We start from the raw sequence: 24118 nt of genomic DNA on the forward strand, positions 1-24118 counted from the left end.
AAGTCCACGGCCTCTAAATTTTTAGTAATGCATCTACAGCAAAATGCAAGAATAGAAAAGTGCACAGTGCTTAGAGAATCCCAGATTATATAAACTGTAGGGAGTCTTTCATTTTCCCCTAATCATTGACTGTGGAAAATACAACCTCTATGTTTCTTGTTGCGGACCCTCTACAAAAGTACACTTGTCCCCTGTGGGGAACTGATGATGTGAACCTGGGATGAGTTACACACTTTCCTGATGCCGTCTCCTCCCCTTTCCCTCTACTCCTCCTTTTTTTAGAAATATCTTTCTGAGCTCTTGCTTAGGAATATGTTTTATTTACTGCCATAGAAATAGATTTGGACAGATTAAGGGCTCTAAGTTTCTTCCTTTATAGAAGTGTTTTTTAGCTGGGTGCTATGGCACATGTCTGGAATCTCAGCAACTGGAGAAGCTGAGGCAGCACTGTAAGTTTAAGGTCAACCTCAGCAACTTAGCAAGACCCTGTCTTAAAATAAACAGGTCTGGGGATGGATGTAGTTCAGCTGTAAAGCACCCCTGGGTTCAATCTCTAGTAACTCCACCCCCAAAAAGTCACCAATAAATGGAACATTGTATTTTTATTTCACCATCAAGTGGACTAAAATAAATGATTCTTCCTGATCATATCAAGGATCAAGAAGGTCATGTGAAGTTTCCCTCTGAAGGATTGCTATAGAGAATGCAGATACAGAAACAGGTATTTTGAGGATTGATACCAGAGTACCCTAGGTAAAGCTTTCCTTAGAGATGGTGTCTGATTCCTGCATCAGTGCATGTAGTCACAAACAGCAGTGACTCTAAGTTTCTGGTATTAATGGCCAAAGAAATTAGGCAAAATGTGAAGACTTAGAGTTGGAGGTGTAGCTCAGAGGTAGAGCACTTGCTTAATATGTGTGAAGACCTGGGTTCCATCCTCAGCAACACACACACACACACACACACACACACACACACACACACACGAAGAATTGTAATGATAGAATTTTACCCTTGACTTACTGCCCCAAACTCTAGATTGGGATTTAATGTGTACATAAAGCAAACTTGTAGGGGCCATGATGTTATAAGACAGGGTAATGAATGCAAAAATGAATTACTTTTATTTGCATAAAATCCCTAGCAGCAATAGATATCTTGGCTGTCTTTCCCTCCCTTCTACTCTTTCTACCTAGTATGATATGCAAATAGCTTCCATGAGTTTTCTTCTACTTTATCAGTGTAGACATAGAAAAACTTATATTTAAAAAAAAAAAGTAAAAATACATTTTTAAGGCATTCAGAGCCAAGTCTGAATACAGGTGGCAGAGTGAGAATTCCAGGGGATTATTGTTGTGTGTATGCCTTGTTGTGTAAGCAAATGTCTATAGATTTTAGAGAGTACACATAATTGATCTAGGCCATAAAAGGCATGTTGTTTTGGTTTATTTTAAATTGCTTCAGTAAGAACAGTGTGCATGGGAAGGGAAGGAGGGTTGATGAAGTCAGACAAAGATCTGAAAGCTGTTATGATTTGGATCATTAATGTCTCACCAAAAACTCATGCAAGGTTCAGATGTGGGGCTTTCAGGCAATGATTAGATCATGAGGGCTGTAACCTCTTCAGTGGGTTAAGATATTTGAGTGGTCTACTGGGTGGTAACTGTAGGCAGGTGGGGTATGGCTGGAGGAAGTAGGTCATTAGAAGAGTGCCCTTGGACTGTATCTTCTCCTGCCAGCCCCTCCTTTTGTCTCTCTCCTTCCTGGCTGCCATGAGCTGAGCAGCTTCCCTCTGCCATACCCTTCTGCCATGATGTTCTACCTCATCTTGGGTCCAGAGCAATAGAGTAGACTATGGACACAGGTCTCTGAAACTGAGTCCAAAATGAACTTTTTCCTCCTCTAAGGTTGTTCTTGTCAGGTCTTTTGGGCACAGCAATGAAAAGCTAACACATGTATGGAGATTCCTTAGAAAACTTGGAATGAAACCACCATTTGACCCAGGTGTCCCACTCCTCGGTCTATACCCAAAGGACTTAAAAACAGCATACTACAGTGACACAGCCACTTCAATGTTTACAGCTGCACAATTCACAACAGCTAAAGTATGGAACCAACCTAGATGCCCTTCAGTAGATGAATGGATAAGGAAACTGGAGTACATATATACAATGGAATATTATTACTCAGCATTGAAAGAAAAGAAAATTATAGCATTTGCAGGTAAATGGATGGAGTTGGAGAATATCATGCTAAGCAAAGTAAGCCAATCCCAAAAAACCAAAGGCCAGATGTTCTCTCTGATAAGTGGATGCTGATCCATAATGGGGGGTGCAGAAAATGGAGGAACTTTGATTGGGCCAAGGGGAGGGAGGGAAGGGGAGGGGGCATGGGGGTAGGAAAGATGGTAAAATGAGATGAACATCAATATCCTAGGTAAATGTATGATTGCACTTATGGTGTGACTCTACATTGTATACAACTAGAGAAATAAAAAGTTGTGCTTCATTTGTGTACAATGAATTGAAAAGCTTTCTGCTGTCATATATAACTGAGTAGAACTAATAAAAAATAAATTAGAAAAAAGAAAAGCTAACATACTCTTGAATCCGGATAATGAGTTTATAGGCTCATTACACTATTTTTGCTCAATGTTTAAAATTTTCATAATGAAAGATTTTTGAAAATTAAAAAAAACCCATAACACAAATTATATATATATATAAATATAATATACATACATGTATGTGTGTGTATGTATGTAATATATATAACACATATATTACATACATGTATGTTTGTAATATATATTACATACATACACACACACACACATGTGTGTGTGCATATTCTGGTTATTTAACCCAGAGCCTTGCGTATCTGTCTTTATCTAATTCAAGCATCACAATATTCTCTAAAACGATTGTTTTAGCAAATAGTAATAATAGTTGCCACATTTTCCCACTGGGGGAAACTGAGGCTCAGAGAGAAGATGAGGTTCAGTGTAACTTGGAGATAATATGTGGCTAAAGCTCTTTCTATGAGGAGGAAAGAACAAGGCTTTGCCCTGAAACCAGATTCAGGTGGTCTAACTCCAGAACCTGGCTTCTTTACTGGAATCCTTCCTTGGTCTTCACTATTTTGCTGGACTAGGGGAGGAGGGTGATCATTGCAGACAACTTCCATTATCTAATGATGGTTGTATACTCTCGTGATGGTACATACCTAGAACTTTATGCTAAATATCAAAAAGACTCATAATTACCCTTGGCCCTCAAGTAAAAGACTCTAGGTCTGGACCATGTGCCCCGCTCAAATAACTGCAATTAACTGAGCCAAGATCTGGCCTATAGACTTACCCCCTCTACTCCACATTCTGTGGCACTGCTTTCATTAAGTCACTTTCTATCCAAAACTATTACAGTTTCCTATAATTCTAAATGCTGACATTCTAGTTCCTTCCATGAATTCATTCCAACCTAACTTAAAAAAAAAAACAACAAAAAACAGGATGCTCCTTAATTTATAGAGGACACAGATTTTGTGTGCTTATAGCCTGCTCCTTTCACTTTATTTTATTTATTTATTTATTTATTTATTTATTTATTTATTTATTTTTATGTGGTGCTGATGATCGAACCCAGTGCCTCACACTTGTGAGGCAAGCCTCTACCACTGAGCTAAAACCCCAACCCCCAAAACTAACTCTTTTTTGTGTGTGGTGCTGGAGATTGAACTCAGGGCCTTGTGAATGCAAGTACTCTACCAATTGAGCTATATCCCCAGCCCCCAAACTAACTTTTAAACTATACTTCTGACCCTTAACAGAACTCTCTTCAGACTCCCTGTCCAGTTTCCTTTCAAGGTCACACTTACATGCATTCACTGTCCTAGCCATACTGGCTGTGTGTGGATTCCCCAAGACAAGCATTGTATTAGGTCCCTCTTGGGGTTATTCATGCTACCTCCTTTTAACTGGGATGTCACTCATAGCCTGGTTGTTTTCCAAAATCAGACCTATCTTGTGATCTATGAGGGAGATTTCAGTACCAAAAAACAAAAACAAAAAACAAAACTGCTTCTTCCATGGCTACTAAGAACAAAATCTCTTCTTTTGAGTTTTGTGACCTTGGAAGTTTTCTTCCATCAGAATATTTGGAGCTTCAGCTCCCCGCACTCCTATGACTGGTTCAATCCTTAGTACCGCACCAAATACAGCTTTTTAATTTTTTTGCGGGGGAGGGTACTGGGGATTAAGCCCAGGGGCACTTAACCACCAAGCCACATCCCCAGCCCTTATTTATTTATTTGTTTATTTATTTATTTTTACTTAGGGATAGGGTCTAGATGAGTTGCTTAGGGCATCCCTAAGTTGCTGATGCTGGGTTTGCACTCCTGATCCTCCTTCCTCAGCCTCCTGAGTTTAAATCATTTTTACAAGAAAACCATAATCCAGGGCTAGAAATCTTAGGCTTTTCACATCTTAAAAATGTCGTGTTTTCTCCTGATAGATATGTAATGCTTATATCTATCTATGACATTCATGGTTTGTCTAAAATATTGTTTGATAGATTTCAAAATTTATAAATAAGCCTATAGACTAAAATGGCTACACTAAGTTTGGATTGAGTTCTAAAAAGTTCATAGTGGAGTGTTATTTAAAACATATTGTCAGGGGGCTGGGGATGTGGCTCAAGCGGTAGCGCGCTCGCCTGGCATGCGTGCGGCCCGGGTTCGATCCTCAGCACCACATACCAACAAAGATGTTGTGTCCGCCGAGAACTAAAAAATAAATATTAAAAAAAAAATTCTCTCTCTCTCTCTCTCTCTCTCCCCTCTCTCACTCTCTCTTTAAAAAAAAAAAAAAAAAAAAAAAAAAAAAAAAAAAAAATAAAACATATTGTCAGAACTGGGGTTGTGGCTCAGTCGTAGAGCGCTCGCCTAGCGCAAGGCCCTGGGTTCAATCCTCAGCACCATAAAAAAATAAATAAATAAAATAAAGATATTGTGTGCAACTACAACTAAAAAATAAGTATTTTAAGAAAAATAAATAAAACAAAACATATTGTCAGAATTCTTTTTTTTTAAGAGAGAGTGAGAGAGGGGAGAGAGAGAGAGAGAGAGAGAGAGAGAATTTTTTAATATTTATTTTTTAGTTCTCGGCGGACACAACATCTTTGTTGGTATGTGGTGCTGAGGATCGAACCCGGGCCGCACGCATGCCAGGCGAGCGTGCTACCGCTTGAGCCACATCCCCAGCCCCTTGTCAGAATTCTTAAGAATTCAATTCCATTTGGTATTTCAGTTCAGAAGTAAGCCAAAGGAAATAAAGCTCCTTTAAAATGCTAATAGTCTATGTATATTTTCTGTTTATTTTGATTAGACCTCAACATAAAGAGAGACAATTGCCACAAGGCATCTATACTTTTTTGTTTTTCTTTTTGTGGCACTGGAACATGTGAGGGCCTTGTGCATGTGAGGCAAACACTCTACCAACTGAGCTATATCCCCAGCCCTGGCATCTATCCTTCTTGGCCATGAGATAAAACATCAGCTATAGACAAATTTCTATTAGAACTTACTTGACTATGACTTATCTCAAAGTGCCTCAAAGTTCTCTAAGAGTCTTTGCTATCTAACATAATAATGATGACAGTAATAATAATAACAAAAATTTTAAGTTCTTAAGTACATCTAGATTACTTGAGACCTTAGGGATGTTCTTTTCTTTTTTTTTTTTTTTTTTTAGTTGTAGATGGACATGATACCTTTATTTTATTTATGAGGTGCTGAGACTCGAACCGAGTGCCTCACATGTGCAAGGCAAGCGCTCTGGCACTGAGCCACATCCCCAGCCCCAGGGATCTTCTTTTAATTACTTTTTTTCTTCATAAAGAATTTCTTTTCTGAGGCCTAGTTTTTTTTTTTAAAAAAAAAGTGTATTCTACTAAAAATTACATAAATAAGAGGCCACATTCAGGATGGCTTTTGAGCACTGCAATTTATGTTTGTCTTATGTTACTTTCACATACTTAAATCTCTGTTTATGCCTTTGACTGGTGTGTACTGAAATTCTTTTTCTTTTTTTTCTTTTTTTTTTTTTTTTGTGGTGCTAAGGCTCCAACCCAGGGCCTCGCACATGCAAGGCAAGCACTATACCGCTGAGCCACAACCCCAGCCCTTTTTCTGTCATTTACACCAAGAACCCCACTGGTCATGAGTCAAATTTCTCCTCCTCTCTGGGAACTCATTGGACCCTTCTTTGGTGACATTTCCTATGACAAGACCTTGAGGCACCACTGAGGCAGAGCTGTATTATAAGTGAAGGTAAAGTGGAAGTTAGAGTAGGGTGAAAGTAAGGCTCAAGTTGAGATCACTCTCAAGGGAGAGAGTGGATCTGCCATCTCTGAGCAGAGAACAAAGGAAACAGTGCTGTTTCCAAATTTATTACCATTTGATATTTGAGAACTGGAGACCACTTTCCGCCCTCTTTACTTGGTTAAATGCTCAATTCTGGGATGGAATTATAGCTCAGTGGTAGAGCACTTGCCTAGCACAGTGAGGCACTGGGTTTGCTCCTCAGCACCATATTAAATAAATAGATTAATATAAATAAATAAACAAACAAACAAACAAATAAAGGTATTGTGTCCATCTACAACTAAAAATATTTATTTAAAAAAAGTGTTCAGTGGAGTAGGCGGTGGAGTTTTTGACCTTAGTTGGTTCTCTCCAGAACTGTCATGGTGGTCATTGTATTCAGGAGAGCTTCATCTAAAAGTCAATCCCATGTTAATGTGGGCACTGGGGTCAGTGGTAGGTCAGAATTTACCTTAGGGCATCTGTACCACTAAATAATTCCCCCTTCTGAGATAGGAGATACTTGGCGCCATAACTCCTAGCTTTATCCTGACCTCAGTGGACCCTGTCAAGAATTTGCCTCATTAATCCTTCTTTCTTGATACATTTCACCAACTAGCCCCCCAATTAGCTCCTTTTGTTTCTATTTGCTTACTCTCAAGGTCTGTGCACAGATGTTTTTCTACTGGTTATCTGCTACAAGTTATTTACTCATCTGCCTTGTCAGTAACAAAGAAAACTTTAAGAGTAACTTAAAGTAAACCTGTGACCTCAGTATGCATTCCACTGCTCATTACTACTACTTAACAAACCTAGGGGCATTTTACCACCAAGCTATACCCCCAATCATTTTTTAATTTTTAAAATTTGAGTCAGGGTTTTGGTAAATTGCTGAGGACCTCACTAAATTGCCTGGGCTGGCCTCGAACTTATGAACCTCTTGCCTTAGTCTCCTGGATTGCTGGTATTACAGGTATGCAATGATGGCTGGTTTAAAAGGCTTCATTTTAGAGAAACCAATCTAGGCAAAGGACAGGAAAAATAGCAGTAGCTCACCTAGTACAAAGGAGCATGTGAGTTCTTTCAGTTTTTAATCATAGACTGTTGGCATTATGCTAAATAAACAAACGTATTTGGTAGCCATTAATTCTCTTTAGAAAGCCTTTAGTGAAGAGCTTTTATAGCAAAACAAATGTTTTTATTTTTATTTATTTTTAATATTTTAATTTTATTTTTATTTAGTGCTGAGGATCGAACCCAGTGTGCTAGGCAAGCGCTCTACCGCTTGAGCCACAATCCCAAATTTTTTTTTTTAAACAGAATGAATTTTTATAAATGCTTGTCCTGCATATTTATTTAATTTACGGGTTTGAATAGTTATTTTTAGATTTTAAAAAAATCATGGAAATTAAGCATAGTTAACACTTTAAGGTATTTATTTTTTTAAATTTTTTTTAGTTGTTGATAGACCTTTATTTATTTATTTATATGTGGTGCTGAGAATTGAACCCAGTGCCTCACATATGCCAGGCAAGTGCTCTACTGCTGAGCCACAGCCACAGCCCATTTAAGGTATTTCTTGGCCAAAAAAAAAAAAAAAAAAAAAGGCCTAGGGCTGAGGCTGTGGATCAGAGGTAGCACACTTGCCTAGCATGTGTGAGGTATTGGGTTCTATCTTCAGCACCACATATAAGTAAATTAAAAAACAAAGGTCCATTGACAACTAAAAATATTTTTTAAAAAAGGCCTAAAATGCTGCATCTTAAGTATCTAGAGACACATATCCCAATTGTTCATTAGGCCAGGAAAACAAGTTACTAAATTTTAAAGACTTTGGGCTGGGGATGTGGCTCAAGGGGTAACATGCTCGCCTGGCATGCGTGGGGTGCTGGGTTCGATCCTCAGCACCAAATAAAAATAAAATAAAGGATGTTGTGTCCACTGAAAATTGAAAAATAAATATTAAAAAAATTCTCTCTCTCTCTCTCTCTCCTTAAAAAAAAAAAAGACTTCATCATTACCAACAGATTGAAATTACTCATCACGTATTTACTACAGTTATGGGCTAACTGAACAGTTTTTACTTAATAAGTTAATTTAGTACGATGGAAGCAAACAATATAATAAGCACATAACCATATAGGTATACACAAGAAAAAAACCTCAAGTTTAGATTTATCATTTGCTAGTTTTAAAAGCCAGACTTTAGGTCAGATGTAGAAAACATGTCTTTAAGTGTTAAATTTGTATTTCCCAACTGAGGCCAGGTACATTTACATCTTAAAGACTATGGCCAGCGAAGCTTGAATTCATTTCTTTTCAGAACAGAGAAAAAACTAACAGTGGTCCACTTAATCCTCTGAATACAGTCTTTGCTGTTCTGCTACTGATGCTTATCTCAAAAGGGTCGCCCAAATTAACAAGTGAATCACAAGCCCCCTGCAGGAAACACCTGGAAACTCTAGTCTTTGGATCGTTTCTTTAAAAATCCTCTCTTCTCTATAATAGGCACAATTATGGTCTCTGGCATAGTCCTGTTTTTTTCCTTTGGTAGCAAATTAGTAAAACTTCTTTTTCCTTTTTCTCAAAACAGGGGACACAGACTGAGCTTTTGGTAACAAAACCTCAGATAGAGAAAATGAAGACAACCAGACAAAATAAAACTACATAATTTAAGCACACAAAATTTAAAAAAAAAAAAAAAGAAGTGAATTCACCAGGAAACAAATAAACAAACAAAATGAGCTTAAAATAAAGTGATCACAAATACATTTTGCCTGTGTTCAGCCCCAGGGCTGCAAACACCCCCAAGCATACTGTTTATCAATCCCAAAGGAAGAACTTGGAGGACTCAACAGAGAGGTTTTGGACATTTTATTACTTACTCACTTCTCGACGATTGCAGGCTGGGTTACATGGAGGGCTGCACTGTGCCTACAAGCAGGGGAAACATAGAATAGGTGGATTTCTTTACATGTTTTATGAGTACATTTCCTTACTTTACAACCAAAGTCACTCTGTTTAGATCCTCTCCTAAAGATTGGAGGGAGATAAAGGGAGTGGACAGCTCCTCTCTCCATTCCCCTAATGTCCAAATTCTTTTAGAAACTTTCTTATTTCACTGCAAACTGTCATAGGCACTGATTAGTGTTTAACCCACAGTCTATTTCTTTTGCTAGGGACTGATAACTGAAACAAGGACTATACTGGGGAAATGTTTGGAGTCTGAAAAATGTGATGTTTTTAGAAATTCTTTTCAATTGTTTCACCAGGGGGCTAGACAATCCTTCAGACGGTTGGACCACATTAGAAATAAGTGAATGACAAAAAAAGGATAAATCAAATTTATGCAGTTTGATTAAACTGGAGAGAAGAAGCTAAACTTCGAAGCAGTTAAAATTTGTAGAAACAAAATCTAGGTGCTATAAGTGAAGCCAGATTTAAAATTAGGTAGTCAGTGTAGTTAGGTAAATTGGGTCTAATATCGAATGAAATCTAAAATGGAGGCCATGCTGAGAATGAATTCCTGGAAATGCAGGACAGCTCATGGAATGTTAATGAAGTCCTGAGAAAAGCCCTAGGCCCAAAGTCCATCCCAAAGAAATGTTAATGAACAGCCCCAGCAGATTTGAAGATAGCCCATCCCAAAGAAATGTTAATAAACAGCAAACTTAAAGATGAAGAAGTGCCCCTATAACTTCTTTGGCCCACCTCTGTCCCACCCCTCGGGCCTTCCCACCTACATTCCATCACCAAAAACTATAAAAAGGGGAAACAACCGCTCTTCCACCAATTCCACCTCTTGGGTCCCCTTCTTCCTCCGGGAGAAGTCTTTTCTGCTGTCCTTTAATAAACTTCTAATTTCTACTCTGACCTTGCCTCAGCGTGCTTCTTTGGTGTTATTCTTCAACATTGGGGAAGCAAGGACTCCTTACCGTCACCGGTCAACAGCGGTAACATATTGGAGGTTCCCAAACTGAGATTCTACACTGAGGTAAGTGCCTCTCCACGCACCCCATATCTATCTGTCTGAGGTGCATCTTTCTCTCTTTCTTTCTGGAGGGTAAGGTGGGTATCCCACTACTTAAATGCAATTAGTGCAGCCTCCACTCATACTATGTAGATTTAGTTGGCCCATAGAGGAGGCAGAACAGGACAAAAGGCAGGATATATACATATGCAGATTGAGTTAGCAAGGACTAGAGAGGCCTGAAGAGGAGGATGATCCCCATTCTTACTTCCTGGAGTCTCCCAGGTGGGGTGGGGATGTAGTTCCCCAGCCTTTACTCTCAGCATGAGGTACTATTCTCAGGGAAGGGCTCAAACTGGAGAGTGTTTACTAAGCAAGGCTCAAGCTGAATATTGTAAAATAGTGTACTGTGGTGGGGGTAGAAATTTTAAAACAAGCATGAAATATGCATCATACATTTCATTTCATCCAAAACTTCAAATACTGAACATTTGCAATTTTCTCTACTCAGAAAGGAGCTTATAAGTCATGCATGTGACTGAAGCCAGGATGCAGGTCAGTAAGCTTTCCAAAAAAATTAATTTGTGAAGGTAGCTAGCTATTCTCAGGCCCCCTGCAGGATTTCAATGGTTTTTCGAAGACAGTTTCAACTCAGTGTGCTTTTGTGACTTATTCTATGTTTGGCAAATAAGTTTTGAACTTTGTGTGCTTTGAGAGTGGAAAAAGATATGTCAACTTAAGCTAATGGAAATTGCACATCACCAGAGAACAATACACACAGAGACACATAATACAATGTTCATGCAAACATATAATTTTATGAGTAATATATAAAATAATATATTGTACAAATAAAATTTATTTTATATAAATATACAGCCAACAAATAAATACAAGGTCTTTTTAACGATGGTATCCTTTAGGGAGGATTTATGTGTGGTGTCATTTTGGAGCTCAGTCTGACATGGGAAGTAGGCAAATTAATGCACCTATGTATGAGCTAGGTTAGTACAGGTTCAAATATACTAAATTATTTTAAATATCTAAAACCACCTTTCTGCTAAATGACTGAACTTATAAATATTTAGATAGTGGAGTGAGGAAATATTTCACATAGAGAACATACCATGTGAGTAATATATATTTAGTTAAGCTGAGACTTACATGTGTGGGAGCACTTCAATAGTCAAATGCACATTCTTTGTCCCTTCTGTTGTTAAGTATTTGAGAAAACTAAGGAGTATAGAGAATGACTGCCATAAATTATAATCTTCTGATTCTGATATATCAGCCTGGGAGCATTACTAAAAATAATCAATTATGGTGAAAATAGGAAGACTGTTTGCAAACCTTGGAAATATGACTAAAAAATTAATCAGGCAAATTAAAAGAACAAAGTGAATAAAATTCTACTGACCTAAGAGAGGTGAAAGATTAGAGAAGAATTATATCTAGTCAAAATATGAGGGAGGAGGAAGCCCGGCACCCACCCAGCCCAGACTAGAGGAGGAAGCCTGCCCCACCCTTCCTCCGTGCTAGTCTGGAGGAAGCCCATCAACCCTTAAAACCCATCAATGGGGGTGTGGCTACCAGCAGGGTTCTGTGGCTGATCCACATATGGTATGCCTTTTATGAAACTAATGACTATATATTTATTTATTTTTAAAAAAATTTTTTTAAAGAGAGTGAGAGAGGGAGAGACAGAGAGAATTTTTAATATTTATTTTTTAGTTTTCAGCGGACACAACATCTTTGTTTGTATGTGGTGCTGAGGATCGAACCTGGGCCGAATGCATGCCAGGCGAGCGCGCTACTGCTTGAGCCACATCCCCAGCCCTATATTTTTAAATAATAATTGAAACCAATATCTATAGACTTAGAATCTAACTATAAATGTATTAATAATGAAAACTTGTGCTTAGATGATGTACTGTTGATATTGGGAACTGTTAACATTGTCTTTATCCACAAAAGAGGGATTTTGGAGCTATACAAGAACAATATAAATATATAAGGAGAAAACCATTAATACAACAATTTCACAAAGCTAGAAAGAAACATGAGCAGTATGAAAAGACAAGGAAAGAAAGGACCACAAACAATGCAGGTCAATTCAACATTAGATGAGGTAATATCTGCAGCTGATGGAATGTCAGATAAAGAGTTCAGGATATACATGCTTCAGATGATCTGGAGTCTCAAGGAAGACATTATTCAGCAAATTCAGACAATGAAAGATCAGACAATGAATTACATAAACAAATCCAAGAAGCAAAAGATCAACTCTTTAGGGAGATAGAGGATATAAAAAAAAAAAAAACAGAAATCCTGGAAATGTAGGAAACAATAAACCAAATTAAAAACTCAAATGAGAGTATTACCAGCAGAGTAGAACACTTAGAAGATAGAACATCAGACAACAAAGACAAAGTTTTTCAACTTGAAAAGAACATAGACAGCTCAGTGAGAATGTTAAGAAATCATGAGCAGAACAGCCAAGAAGTATGGGATAACATAAAAGACCAAACTTAAGAGTTATTGGGATACAAGAGGATATAGAAGTCCAAACCAAAGGAATGAGCAAACCATTAAATGAAATAATACTAGAAAACATCCCAGACTTAAAGAATGAAAAAGAAATCCAAATACTAGAAGCCTACAGGACGCCGAATGTACAAAATCCTAAGAGATCCACAACAAGACACATAATAATGAAGATGCCCAACATACAGAATAAGGAGAGAATCTTAAAAGCCACAAGAGAGAGGAAACAGATTACATTTAGGGGTAAACCAATCAGGATAACAGCTGATCTTTCAACATAGACTCTGAAAGCTAGAAGATCCTGGAACAATATATTTCAAACGCTGAAAGAAAAAGGGTTCCAACCAAGAATCATGTATCCAGCGAAATTAAGCTTCAGGATTAAAGATGAAATAAAAATCTTCCACGATAAACAAAAGTTAAAAGAATTTCCAGCTAGAAAAGCAGCTGTTCAAAACATCCTTGGCAAAACATTACAGGAAGAGGAAATGGAAATAACAATGAAAACCAACAGCAGGAGGCAGTACAGTAAAGGAAAAACTAATCATAGAGGAAAAACAAATAATGTTAAGTAACATAAATAATCAAATATGGCTGGAAGTACAAACCATATCTCAATAGTAACCCTAAATGTTAATGGCTTATGCACCAATCAAAAGACATAGGCTAGTAGACTGGATTTTAAAAAAAGATCCAACAATATGCTGCCTATAGGAGACTCATCTGATAGGAAAAGACATACACAGACTGAAGATGAAAGGTTGGGAAAAATCATACCACTCACGTGGACCTCGGAAGCAAGCAGGGGTGTCCATGCTTGTATCAAATAAAATAGACTTCAAGCCAAAGTTAACCAAAAGGGATAAACAAGGACACTACATACAGCTCAAGGGAACCATACACCAATAAGACTTAATGATCATTAATATATATGCCCCAAACAATGGTGCAGCTATGTTCATCAAACAAACTCTTCTCAAGTTCAAGAGTCAAATAGACCACAACACAATGATCATGGGAGATTTTTTTTTTTTTTTTTTTTTTTTTGGTAAGCTGGGTGTCCGTATGTGCTGAGCCGGTGTCTTACCCTGAGCTGCACCCCAGTCAAAGGTGAGATTTTCACTTGAATGTCTTCCCACTGGTGTGTTCTCGTTTTTAAATTTCATAGTTATTTAATTTTCGGTGCTAGAGATTGAACCCATGGCTTCTTGCTTGCTAAGTGCATGCTTTACTGCTCAGCTACAACCCAGTCAAGTGAATTTCAGGGGTGGCACAAGGGGTTGAATCCAGAAGCATGTACCACTGAGCTACATGCCCAGCCCTTTAATTTTCTATACTACAGCCCTTTTTAATTTTGAGACAGGGCCTCACTAAGTTGCTGAGGCTGGCCTTGAACTTGTGATACTCCTTGCCTCAGTCTCCCAAGTGCTGGGGGTTACAGGCAAGTAACACCTTGCACAGCTTTGAATGACATTTTTAAAGTTTGCTTGGGGGAGAGGATGTTAAAAATAAGATGACAAACTACCAGGCGTGGTGATGCACACCAGTAATCCCAGCGACTCAGGAGGGTGCGGCAGGAGGATCAGAGTTCAGAGCTACCCTCCACAACTCTGGAAGACCCTATCTCTAAATAATACACAAAAAGGGCTGGGATGGTGTCCCATTGGTAGAGCACCCCTCGGTTCAATCACCAGTACAAAAAGAAGAGAGACTAATGTTGTGTTGAAGTGCTAGTCAGAAGAATAGGAGGAGGGCTGGGGATGTGGCTCAAGTGGTAGCATGCTCACCTGGCATGCATGTGGGTTCGATCCTCAGCACCACATACAAACAAAGATGTTGTGTCCACTGATAACTAAAAAATAAATATTAAAAAATTCTCTCTCTCTCCCTCTCTCACTCTCTCTTTAAAAAAAAAAAGAATAGGAGGAGCCTCCACTAGATGAAGGTGTTTCCTGAGCTGAAGGAGGGTGGGATGGGAGAGCCTCAGAGTGTGGCAGAAAGCTTGGTCCTGGTTCCCACACTGATCCAATAACAAGGCCATGGTTTTGAGGAGGGGTAGTTTTTGAAACACAGGGGACTCTATCCCGAAGGCTGATGGAGCTTTTAAAGGGGTGATTCAAAGGCTACATTCCAGGTGTTCTCTGTTGGAGTTGTGATCACTTGTTAATTTGGGAGACTGTCATTCCTGAGATCTGCTGGTGTCATCCCCAAAGTCTGGATGACTTCCTTCCCATGGTGGGTGTGTGCTCAGGAACAGACCACTCTGCCTTTGGGGAAGAAAGGTAATCCTGTTTCTTCTGAGATTAAGGAGGAACAGGGGGAGAAGAAAAAAGAAACACGTCCATTTTAAAAATAAGTCACAGCGTTTGAGAGCAGCAAGGCTATATTTAAAGCATAAAGTGGACCACTGTTATGAGGTCAGGTACAGACCATGACTTCGGAATAAATGAGGTCACTGGCAGGGGAGAGGATGAGGTGACTGTTCCATTATCACAAAGATTCATTTTCTTGTTACACTATTTACATAAATCCAATTTTTTTCTCTAAGACAATATTTTTCAATCTTCTGTTGTTTTAGTTTGAACCATTTCTTTTAAGTGTAAATGGACACAATACTTTTATTTTTATGTGGTGCTGAGGACTGAACCCAATGCTTAACAAGCAAGGCAAGTGCTCTACTGCTGAGCTACAACTGCAGCCCACCATTTATTTGGGGTGGTGGGTACCGGGGATTGAATTTGAGGGCACTCAACTACTGAGCCCCATCCCCAGCCCTATTTTGTATTTTATTTAAAGACAGGGTCTCACTGAGTTGCTCATTAGCACCTCACCATTGCTGAGGCTGGCTTTGATCTCTCCATCCTCCTGCCTCAGCCTCCTTAGCCACTGGGATTACAGGCAGGCACCACTGTGCCAGACCCAAGACTGATTGTTATTTTTTACATTAATGTGGATCTTTTATTGACCTTTAAATGACAGTACATTGTATTTTTAATTTCTCAATTTTGTTTTCTAATATGGCAAATATCAATAGACAAAACCCACAAAAACAAAAGCTTTTTGTTATTCTCAAATAAATTTTAAAAGTTTTACGGAATTCTGGTACCAAATGTTTAAGAACTACTGACTTAGAGTATGCCCAAGAGTGAAATTGCTACACTGTAACTTATCTTTACTAAATATTTCCAAATTATTCTCCAAGATGATTGCATTAGAATGTCCGTTGCTCAAATCCTCATCAGCATTCTGGAATTTTTTTACACTTAATTTTGCTTATATTCAATAGGTGCCAAAGTGGTGTTATTTTAGTTTATGTTTCTCTGATTATGTACTTATTACGTGTGAGCTCATATACTTTCCATGCATTTATTACCCTTACAAATTTTTTCTTCCTTAAATTCCTGTTAAAATTTTTACACATTTCTCTAATAAGTAGTTGGTTTTTTGCATCAGTTTTTAGGGGCACTTTAAATTTTCCATGCAAAGTACCCTTGGTTGAGTTCTCCTTTTTCAATTTTTAAAAGTGACATTATATTTTGAAATATTATACATAGAAGAACTTGTTCCAATTAGTATCACATTATTGTGATTGTACATGATATGGATTTATATTGGTCATATATTTATAAATGAGGATAGTTAAGATACGTTCAATTTATTCTGCCTTTTTTTCTATTACTATCCCTTCTCCCTTCCCTTCATTCCTCTTTGTCTAGTTCAATGAATTTTTTTGACAGTAGAATGCATTTTGACATTGTACACAGATGGAGCACAACTCCTGCTTGCTCTGGCTGTGCGTGATGTGGAGTCCCTCTGTAGTGTGTCATATGTGCATGCAGGGTAATAATGTCTGTCTCATTCTGCATCTCCCCAGCTCCAGCCTGAGACTTATTTTTAAATGGAACATCTCTTCCTCTTCCTCTATCCCTGTTCCTAATTTCTCCCCTTCCCTAATCTCAGGGGAAACAGGATTACCTTTCTTCCCCAGCCATCTGTCCTTGAGCACACACCCACCACACCAGTGAAGTCCTCCAGCAGATCTCAGATATGACAGTCTCCCCAATTAACAAGTGAATTACAACTCCAACGGAGAACCCTTGAGTGTACCCTTTGAGTCGACCCTTTAAAAGCCCCCTATTCCTGCTGACTGGCAGAATCACAGCCTCTGGGATGGGGGTCTCCTATGCTTCTTTGCTAGTAAAGCCAATGAAACTTTTTTCCTTTTTCTCAACATCCGTCCTCATTATTGGATTGGACTTGGAGACAAAGAACTGAGCTTTTGGTGACAGCTCTACAGCATAGATGTGACCCTGGAATCCCTTTTCTCTTGAGTTCCTGCTGAGGCCCACTCCCATTTGGCTTTTGGCCTTCCTTTTTGTTTTCTTGGTTTTACTAAAACAGATGCTGAGAATGATTCTCAGAATGCGTGCAGACACATTTCCTGAACCTTTGCTTCTGTTTTTATATTTGTGCTTAACAGTTTGGTTGTGTAAAAATTCTAGATTCATTTTCCCTTTGAGCCTGAAGGCATTGCCGTGCGTTGTCCTCTGCCCATTGGCTACAAGGTTCACCTGCTTCCATGTGGTTGACTCTTCTGTTCCTGGGACTCCGCCAGACTCAGCGCGCTTGGCTCCAGGGCTTCTGTCTTGCAGAAGCATCCCTGACCTCTCATGGGAGATTTTAACACACCTCTCTCACCACTGGACAGATCTTCCAAACAAAAGTTGAATACAGAAACCCTAGAGCTCAATAATACAATTAATAACTTAGACTTAATTGATATATACAGAATATACCACCTAAAATCAAGCGGATACACTTTCTTCTCAGCAGCACATGGATCCTTCTCAAAAATAGACCATATATTATGTCAGGGCAAATCTTAGCAATTACAAAGGAGTAGAGATACTACCATGCATTTTATCTGATCATAATGGAATGAAATTGGAAATCAATAATAAAATAAGAAAAAAAATCCTACATCACACGGAGAATAAACAATATGCTACTGAATGAACAAAGGGTTACAGAAGACATCAAAGAGGAAATTAAAAAATTCTTAGAGGTAAATGAAAACTCAGACACAACATATTGAAATCTCTGGGACACTATGAAAGCAGTACTCAGAGGAAAATTCATTTCATGGAGTTCATTCCTTAAAAGAAGGAAAAGCCTCACACTACACCTTGAAGCCTTAGAAAAAGAAGAACAAATCAGCAGCAAATACAGTAGAAGGCAAGAAATAATTAAAATCAGAGCTGAAATCAATGAAATCGAAACAAAAGAAACAATCGAAAAAATTGACAAAACTAAAAGTTGGTTCTTTAAAAAAATAAATAAGATTGATAGACCACTAGCCATGCTAACAAAGAGAAGAAGAGAGAGAACCCAAATTACTAGCTTACGGGATGAAAAAGGCAACATCACAACAGACACTTCAGAAATACAAATGATAATTGGAAATTATTTTGAAACCCTATACTCTAATAAAATAGAGGATAGTGAAGGCATCGATAAATTTCTTAAGGCATATGAGCTACCCAGATTGAGTCAGGATGATATAAACAACCTAAACAGACCAATATCAAGTGAGGAAATAGAAGAAGCCATCAAAAGACTACCAACCAAGAAAAGCCCAGGACCAGATGGATATATAGCAGAGTTTTACAAGAACTTTAAAGAAGAACTAATATCAATTCTCTATAATATATTTCAGGAGATAGAAAAAGAGGGAGTGCTTCCAAATTCATTCTATGAGGCCAACATCACCCTGATTCCAAAACCAGATAAAGACACTTCAAAGAAAGAAAACTTCAGACCAATATCCCTAATGAATTTAGATGCAAAAATCCTCAATAAAATTCTGGCAAATCAGATACAAAACATATCAAAAAGATTGTGTACCATGACCAAGTGGGATTCATCCCTGGGATGCAAGGCTGGTTCAATAAACGGAAATCAATAAATGTAATTCACCACATCAATAAACTTAAAGATAAGAACCATATGATCATCTCGATAGATGCTGAAAAAGCATTCGACAAAATACAGCATCCCTTTATGTTCAAAACTCTGGAAAAATTAGGGATAACAGGAAATTATCTCAAAATAGTAAAAGCTATATACGCTAAGCCTCAGGCCAGCATCATTCTAAATGGAGAAAAATTGAAGGCATTCCCTTTAAAATCTGGAACAAGACAGGGATGCCCTCTCTCACCACTTCTGTTCAGCATAGTTTTTGAAACACTAGCCAGAGCAATTAGACAGACGAAAGAAATTAAAGGCATAAATATAGGAAAAGAAGAACTTAAATTATCACTATTTGCTGATGACATGATCCTATACCTAGCAGACCCAAAAAATTCAACCAAGAAACCTCTAGAACTGGTAAATGAATTCAGCAAAGTGGCAGGATATAAAATCAATACCAATAAATCAAAGGCATTCCTGTATATCAGTGACAAATTCTCTGAAATGGAAATGAGGACAACTACCCCATTCACAATATCCTCAAAAAATAAAATAAAATACCTGGGAATCAACTTAACAAAAGAGGTGAAAGATCTATACAATGAAAACTACAGAACCCTGAAGAAAGAAATAGAAGAAGACCTTAGAAGATGGAAAGATTTACCTTGCTCATGGATTGGTAGAATTAATATTATTAAGATGGCCATACTACCAAAAGCACTTTACAGATTCAATGCAATTCCCATCAAAATCCCAATGACATTCCTTGCAGAAATAGAAAAAGCAATCATGAAATTCATCTGGAAAAACAAGAGACCCAGAATAGCTAAAGTAATTCTAAGCAGGAAGAGTGAAATTGGTGGTATCGCGATTCCAGATTTTAAACTATACTATAGAGCAATAGTAACAAAAACAGCATGGTACTGGCATCAAAACAGGCTGGTAGACCAATGATACAAAACAGAGGACACAGAGACAAATCCACAAAATTACAACTAACTTATGTTAGACAAAGGTGCTAAAACCATGCAATGGAGAAAGGATAGCATCTTCAACAAATGGTGCTGAGAGAACTGGAAATCCATTTGCAACAAAATGAAATTGAATCCTTTTCTCTCACCATGTACAAAAGTCAAATCAAAATGGATCAAGGAGCTAGGAATCAGACCAGAGACTCTGCGTCTAATAGAAGATAAAGTTGGCCCTAATCTTCATCACGTAGGGGCAGGCCCCAAATTTCTTTTTTTTTTTTGATTGGTTGTTCAAAACATTACAAAACTCTTGACATATCACATTTCATACATTAGATTCAAATGGGTTATGAACTCCCATTTTTACCCCAATTACAGATTGCAGAATCACATTGGTTACACATCCACATTTTTACATGATGCTATATTAGTGATTGTTGTATTCTGCTACCTTTCCTATCCTCTATTATCCCCCCTCCCCTCCCATATTCTCTCTCTACCCCATCTACTACAATTCATTTATCTCCTTGTTTTTTTTCCCCATTCCCCTCACAACCTCTTATATGTAATTTTGTGTAACAATGAGGGTCTCCTTCCATTTCCATACAATTTCCCTTTTCTCTCCCTTTCTTTCCCACCTCATGTCTCTGTTTAATGTTAGTCTTTCCCAAATTTCTTTTTTTTTAATATTTCTTTTTTTTTTTTAGTTCTCGGTGGACACAACATCTTTGTTGGTATGTGGTGCTGAGGATCGAACCCGGGCCGCACGCATGCCAGGCGAGCGCGCTACCGCTTGAGCCACATCCCCAGCCCCCCAAATTTCTTAATAAGATACCTATAGCACAAGAGTTAAAACCAAGAATCAACAAATGGGACGAATTCAAACTAAAAAGTTTTTTTCTCAGCAAGAGAAATAATATGCGAGATGAATAGGGAGCCTACATCATGGGAACAATTTTTTACCCCTCAAACATCAGATAGAGTTCTAATCTCTAGAGTATACAAAGAACTCAAGTTAAACAACAAAAAAGCAAATAACCTAATCAATAAATGGGCCAAGGACTTGAACAGAAACTTCTCAGAAGAGGATATACAATCAATCAACAAATACATGAAAAAATGCTCACCATCTCTAGCAATCAGAGAAATGCAAATTAAAACTACTCTAAGATACCATCTCACTCCAATAAGAATGGTAGCCATTATGAAGTCAAACAACAATAAGTGCTGCCGAGGATGGGGGGGGGGAAGGTACATGGCATTTGCAGGCAAATGGATGGCATTAGAGCAGATTATGCTAATGAAGTTAGCCAATCCCTAAAAAACAAATGCTGAATGTCTTCTCTGATTTATAAGGGGGGGGGTGTGACTCAAAATGGGATAGGAGGAAGAGCATGAAAAGAAGACTACCACTAAATAGGGAAGAGAGGTGGGAGGGAAAAAGAGGGAGAAGGGGAGTTGCATGGAAGATGGAAGGAGAACCTCATTGTTATACAGAATACATGTATGATGTTGTAATGAGAAAAAGAAAAAAAAAGTGTGTCACATTAGATTGGATAGAGAGAAAGGATGGGAGAGGAGGGGAGGAGTAGAGGGGATAGGAAGGGCAGCAGAATAGAATAGACAATATGATTGATGTATGTACATTCCATGTATGTATTATATGTCAAAATACATTCTGCTGTCATGTGTGACTAAAAAAAATAAAAATTTAATTTAAAAAAAGCAAAAGTGGTAAAAAAAATGCTCAAATTCCATAGTATGAAGAAGAAACTAAGACTAAAGTGTTATTGTTGAAATATTGTTGAAGAAAAGAAACAAAATTAACTAAACCAAATTTTTAAGCTCAAACTTGCACAAACAAAAATTTGGTAGATGTGGTTTTTCATATTTGTGCATTTTATGTATTTCTGTGTCAGTTACAATAATTTGATTTATATAAAATGCTACTGATAGAAATGATTGACTTGAATTTTGGGTGGTGAAATATGTTATATTTTAGTCATAATTATCACATGTATGTGTAAAGTAGAAGACAATTAAATAAAAAAATTGTGGGGAGACAGATATATATATATATATATATGACTTACTGGCCAGGCACAGGGTGCGGCTTGTAATCCCAGCTCAGGAGGCTGGGGCAGGATGATCACACGTTCAAAGCCAGCCTCAGCAATTTGACAAGAACCTGAGCAATTTAGCAAGACTTTGTCTCAAAATCCAAATAGTTCAGGCTGGGGTTGTAGCTTGGAGGTAGAGCACTTGCCTCAAACTCATGAGGCCCTGGGTTCCATCCTCAGCACCACATAAAAATAAAGACATTGTGACAATCTACAACTAAAAAAAAATTTTTAAAGTGCACATGGAATGCCCTTCAAAAAACAAAAACAAATAGCTCAGTGGTTAAGCATCCCTAGGTTCAATCCCCAGTAACCACCCCCCCTCGGAAAAAAATGACTTGATGATCATTCATAAAGTCAATGAAATGAAACAGTGAAATACATAGGTGATCAATCACTTGAGGAATTTCTAACATGAAAGAATTCTTTTTCTTTTTGGTGGTACTATTGGAAATAGTGGGTTTTTGGAATTTGTTTGGTGGGTAGGGGATTAGCTGTCAATGCAAAGTAGATTTTTTAGATTATTTTTGTATTTGTAGGTGTGTTGTGGAAAACAGACTGTTCAAGAAGCAGCAAGCAGCACTCAAGAGAGGAGGAAAACACCAAACTTTATTTTATGCCGGCGGGCCAGAGGAAAAACAAAACTCCAAATTCTAAGCCCCTATCCACAATTTCTCACAATATTTACAGGCTATCTAGTGTCATATATTGTCTAGTCTGGGGTTTCTTTTTTCTAATATTTATTTTTTAGGTGTAGATGGACACAACACAATGCCTTTATTTTTTTCCCCATTTTTTTTATTGGTTGTTCAAAACATTACAAAGCTCTTGACATATCATATTTCATACATTTGATTCAAGTGGGTTATGAACTCCCATTTTTACCCCATATACAGATTGCAAAATCACATCGGTTACACATCTACGTTTTTACATATTGCCATACTAGACAACAGTCACTAGTATGCCTTTATTTTTTATGTGGTGCTGAGGATGGAACCGCCCGTGCTAGGGGAGCAGTGCTAGGGGAGCGCTCTACCACCGAGCCACAGTCCCAGTCCAGTGTGCCTGGGATTTCCACCTGAGAACTTGTTTACAGGAACAGAGTGTGATAGGGGAAGAATGGGCCCAGGGCCTCCACAGGTGCATTTACATCTCAAAGTCAGACTCCCAGAGGAAGTTGTCTACAATCCAAAAGGTAGGGGCCCAAGGTAAATCAGGATTCCTGGAAAAAGGCTGAGGGGAGGAGAACTGACCTCCTCCCCAGGCATTGTTGTCTTACTATAACATTTTTATAATTCCATTTCACAACTAGGTCTGGTTTTGCCATCACAGGTGGACACAATACCTTTATTTATATTTATAATTTATATTTATATTTATTATGCTTGAGATTAAAACAAGTGCCTTGGACTGGAGATATAGCTCAGTTAGTAGAGTGCTTGCCTCACACGCACAAGGTCCTGGGTTCAATCCCCAGCACCAAAAACAACAACAATAAAAATAAAACAACAAAGCAGTGCTTTGGGGATTGAGGAGGGGCTGAGGTTGTGGCTCAGGGGTAGAGCACTTGTCTAACATGTGTGAGGCACTGGGTTTGATTCTCAGCACCACATATAAATAAAGTCCATTGACAACTAAAAATGTTTAAAACAACAACAAAAAATATTTAAAACAAAAAAGCAGTGCTTCTCATGTACTAGGTAAGTGCTCTACCACTAAGGTACAACCCCAGCCCCTACAGAGCAAGTTTTTGGGGTTTTTTTTTTTGTTGTTGTTGGTAGACCTTTATTTATTTATTTATATGTGGTGCTGAGGATCGAACTCAGTGCCTCACACATGCTAGGCAAGTGCACTACTGCTGAGCCACAGCCCCAGGCCTTGTTTTAATTTTAAAATATATTTTTTAGTTGTCAATGAATCTTTTATTTATTTATTTATTTATATGCAGTGCTGAGAATCAAACCAGTGCCTCACACATACAAGGTAAGCCCTCTACCACTGAGCCACAACCCCAGCCCTACAAAGTAGATTTTAATGTGTCTATTTGAAATACTTTTTCATTTCCTCAGGCATTAATGATAAAGATCCAAAGGTGATGAATTGAGGCCATAGGAAACCCTAAATTGTATCAAAAGTATTGCTGAGCCAAGTGGGGTGGTGCATGCCTGAAATTCCAGCAG

Source organism: Ictidomys tridecemlineatus, chromosome X (genome assembly GCF_052094955.1).
Source record: "Ictidomys tridecemlineatus isolate mIctTri1 chromosome X, mIctTri1.hap1, whole genome shotgun sequence".
Taxonomy (NCBI): Eukaryota; Metazoa; Chordata; class Mammalia; order Rodentia; family Sciuridae; genus Ictidomys; species Ictidomys tridecemlineatus.